Raw genomic sequence first — 5054 nt, forward strand, 5'->3', positions numbered from 1 at the left:
CTAAAGAGCTACACGATGCCCTCCCCTACTTCAACGGGAAAGGGCCAAACGCCGTAAAAGATTTTGAATTGTTTGATGGGATAGTAAGAAATTGGCTACCGAGCATTCCAGCAGACAACCAAGACTTCTTCGCCCATCGTATAGCCCAAAAACTATATGGACGAGCCAAGAGATTGGTTGAACATGTCGAATTAGGCTCGGTAGAAGATATCTTACTAGTCCTAGCTCGAAAACTCAAAAGAGGCGACCCATATATCACGTGGCAGAAAAATCTAGCTGCTGCGGCTCCAAAAGATACGGAAAATATTGAAGATTTCTACTACCGGTTAAGCGAGATGGTTCGTCGTATCGAGCTCAATGCTCCCGAAGCTGATAGGGCCGTTGTAAAACGTACATTTGAAAAAACAGCGGCTACTACCCTGTACGAATACCTACCAGACTTCTTACGGTGCCTATGTAAAATAAGAAGAGCAGAAACTTTAAACGACATGTATCTGGCCATCGAAAACGACGCGTACAGAAGACCAGAACGTAGGCGATCTATGAGAGATGACGGACTCATTCCGGGAGAATCACTTCCACCCTCGGTAGAATTTCACCGACGATCCGGACAATACGGTAATCGGCATTATCCGCAAATGCCGAGACCTTCTCGTGATTATGACGATCGCGGTAATTATCGCGAATTACCCCGCACTTTGGCATATCAAGAATACAGCCAAGGTCCACGAACAAGCGCTCCTGAGTATTACGATGTCCCATTCCCTGACACCTACGAAGATAGCCGCTATGGTGAAAATTACCAGCCTGAGCAGCAAATGATGGGCACTACGTTCGCATTTGGAACCGAGCGAAACACGCAATATATGCCAAGGTCACAGGGTTACTATCAACCGCGATCTTTCCAAAATTACAACCAAAATCGTTATGCGGGAGTACCAGGTCCTGTAAAAAGGGCGGTACGCTAGAGCTTTCAAGATTCGGATGCCCGCTTTTACGTCCTAAAACAAAAAAAAAAATTTTTTTATGGGAAGAGTCCTTTTTCTATTTCTTCTTCTCCTTTCCTTTACTTTTTCTATTTCTTCTCTAAATAAATATATCAAAATTTAGCTTACCTTCTCCCCGTGAACCATTACGGCCATTTGGTACCACGTACCATACCCTTCAAAATTCTTCCGAGTAAAATACATCTTGACGACTTTAATAACTTCACTGCCGAGACAATACTGACACTCGACACCGCTTCGCGAAATCGAGAGACGAAAGAGATTAGCCATCCGTAGCAGCATGTTATATAGCGCGAGATTAAAATACCAATTCAAATTTAAATACTCGCGCCAGATGACTTTTCACTACTCTTTAATTAGGTTAAAAATATATTAAACTAAAACTTGTAAGTGGCTCTCGCTTATAGAGAAGGTGGCCATAGGAAAACCGATAAGCTATACTAGCTCCTCGCTTTCCCGGGGGAATGTTATGTCCACCCGTAAAATTTTTCTTTTAAATTTAAATCACCCGCGCAGATGGAAGACTTCTCCATGCGCGAAAGCCACAATAAAATATAAGCTACGTGACTGCTGGTTGACTAGCGGGGACTTCTGCAAACTCAGCACCACGAGCATTTAAAAACGAGAAACGGAGACCGCTCCCTGTCTTAGTTGGTTAATTCGACTTCCGCGTTTAACTGACGGGCCCGTGCCTTGTAGAGTCCTTTGCTTTAATTTGCACTGCACTTAGGGGAAGTTTGGATGCGGTTTAACCGGCAGGCCACGTATTAATTTTAAGTATCTTAGAGAGTCGTATTCTCAAAGTTCTAATTTGCCCTGCACTTAGGCGAGAATTCGGCCAGTAAATAAATCATAGAGAACCGGAATCTCAAAGTTCTAATTTGCTCTGCACTTAGGCGAGAATCCGGTCATTAAGTTTATTCAAAATTTCTTAAAAGCTAGTTTTGCGCACTTTACCCTACGGGGGACTGGAGGACGTTAGCTCGATCAAATTAATAAAATTCATCAATATAAATTTCGATTAAATAAAATTTGTTAAAGTGTAAAAGTTTTAGTGTTTATAAAAATAAATATCAAAAGAAGTAAAATTTTGTTCGAGTCAATTTCTTTCGTAAAATAAGAAGCCCTTAAAGTAAGCAGCCCAAATCCATCCAACTCCATCCGCTGCAAGGACCCATCAGAGGGCCCAATCCAGGAAAAGGCGCTAACAGCAGCCCCGGAATCACGGATCCGGTAATAACTAAAACCCTGCAAAGAGTAAGTACATCTATTCTAAATAAAATCTGTAATCAGTCTCAAACGAAGGCGTGGTGAATTCGTCCGTCGAAAACGTCCCACATAAATAATTAAACAACGGAATTAAAACCTCCGTTGCGTATTCTTTAAATCGTGAGTCCAAACCTCCACCGTTTACGCTACCACTTAAACGCCCTTGGATATAACAAAAGAAATTTTTCTTTCTGTGTGAGTTTTTAGACTGAAATAAATTTTGATGTTGCTGAAACAAGATTCATACTCAGAATTTTTTCTTCTCAGTGTAAAAAAAAATTTTAATTGAAGATAATTTTTATTATCAGTAAGTAAATATTCAATTTTTGAAAAATATCCAACTTTTGAGGATTCACATTTAGAAAAGAATTCATATTGTAAAAAAAATTAAACTTTTTCATAATCAAATTTTTATCTATACAAAAAAATTTTTGTGTTAGTATAAGGGGGATTCCAAATTAAATCGGACAGTTTTAAGGAATTTTATTTTTGATTATTTCAATTTTTTTACATTTTTCGGTAAATTTTTTTTTTTTTATTTTTAAATTTTTTATTTAATTTATACAAAAATTCTATTTTCACGTCAGTAAAGTGGATAAATAAAAAAAAAACAACTTCTTAAAGTTTGAGCATAACATGAATAATGTCTCAGTCCACCGGTAAAGTTCATGTATACGCGATAGGAACTTTCCTCATCAGCACTCCTGCTTGGACCAGCGGTAACGTCAAGAACTGAGGACCCAAAGGACGCAAGTTCGAGCCCAACTCACGACAAGGATTTTTTCGATCAACGATTTCACTTCAAGTCAAATTAAATTTAATAATGAGGTCTAATATAATATGAGTATCTGATCCTAAATTATTGTTAATCTTTTCGAAAATCATAATATTTTAGTTTACTAAATTATCGATTTTTTACTTGAAAAAAAGAATTTATTTCAAAGCCATTTATAGCTACCGGGTTTAACTGGTGTTATTATAAGACTTATTTTTGTTATCCAAGGTAGTCGAGGTCACTTGTCTTTGACTAAATTTAATCCTTAAGAAAGAAATAATATTCTGACTTTTTCGACTACCGGGTTTTACTTATATTATGATGATTATTTTTAATACCCAAGGTAGCTGTGTTGTTTAGAGAGATTTTAATCCCTTTAAAAAAAAATAATATTCTAACTACCTCCAGCTACCGGGTTTTACTCGTGTTATTTCCGGTTTTAAGATTAATTTTTCATTTTGAGAATTTTACATAAAATTTTCCTAAAATGAATTCAAAAGAAATTTTCGACGCTCAATTAATGAAATTTTCTAAGTTAGATTTTTCCTAAAATTTGCTTATGACTGTATAAAAATTTTAATTATTTATTCAATTAAATATTTATTATCCCACATCTTTCATTTTCTCTCTAGTCGGGTACGTAAGAGTTGGGCGCCAATGTAACAGGTTTTGATGCTGCACAAATGGTCCCTTAATTAACACCGGAACTCAAAAAAAAAAAAAATTGTCTGTACACCGGGAGCCACCTATCTACGGGCATGTTTTTCGACCCACTGAATACGAATTTCAAGTCAGTTTAGGCCGTCCAGCCTTAAATTTCGAGTAAATTGTAAAAAACCCCCCAAAATAGCGAAAATTCGATGTTTTGGCAAGAAAAAAAATTTTGAGATCTAAGGCAAGCATAATTTTCATGTATTTTGGTCTGTTAAATACTAATTTCGATCGTACTGTAATCATAAACCGTATTAAATCTAAAAAAATTGTAAAAAATCATCAAAAATTGCAAAAATCGAAGAAAATTAGGTTTATCTTGGTATGAAAAATTTTGTGGACACGGATTGACGGAGATTTTCATGTAATTTAATCTACTTCATCTGATTCTGCAATAAATTTGGCCCATAGTCCTCTCAAATATTCATAAAATTGCAAAAATTGCAATAGTAGAAAATTGCTGCTGAAAAAATGGAAAAAAAATTATGAAAACGGTTGACCCTAAAGGCCATCCCTGCAACTTCCCACTCATTTCATACTTAAGCGCACATACCTAGACTTATTACATTTTTAAACTCTTCGAGCTCAAAAATATAATTTTCGTATTATTTTAAGCTCTCCAAGCTCATAAATCTGCTAGAAGTTGAATAAAACACTATTTTTCGAATTTTTAAACCGCAATAACTTTTGACTGAATGAACCGATTTTTTCGTGGTTGGTGACATGTAACGCAGTTTTTAAAGCCTCATAAAGAACTTTTGAGATTAAATTGATCGAACAAGGAATTTCAAAGTAATTCCCAAAAAACGATTTTTTCGATTTTTTTCGTTAACGATAACTCACGGACTTATTAACCGATTTCGACTGAGCTAGCGACAATCGACGTATTTTTTTTATGTTAAGAGCTAATGAGTTTTGAGAATTGATCGGTCAAGCCGTATAAAAGTTATTCCAAAAAAACCACATTTCAAAAAATTTTTTTTTGCAGTTTTTTTGAGAATTCTCAAAATCTAATGGTTTGAATCGATCGAAATTATGCTCGGAATCTAAGTTTAGTCAAGTCCTTTCGAATGGTGTCAACCGCAATGAAATCGGTCAAGCCGTTCAAAAGTTATGAGAGGTTTACATACGGCCGTACACACACACACACACACACACACACACACACACACACACACACACACACCTGCGGCAGAGGAGGAACTGCTACCAGGCGCGTCTCCCCGTAGCGAATGGGAGAACGCTCGCTGTCCTTGGATGACACTAGGTCTCTTAGTTGATGAGGTACAGAG

Source organism: Cotesia glomerata, unplaced genomic scaffold (genome assembly GCF_020080835.1).
Source record: "Cotesia glomerata isolate CgM1 unplaced genomic scaffold, MPM_Cglom_v2.3 scaffold_11, whole genome shotgun sequence".
Classification (NCBI taxonomy): domain Eukaryota; kingdom Metazoa; phylum Arthropoda; class Insecta; order Hymenoptera; family Braconidae; genus Cotesia; species Cotesia glomerata.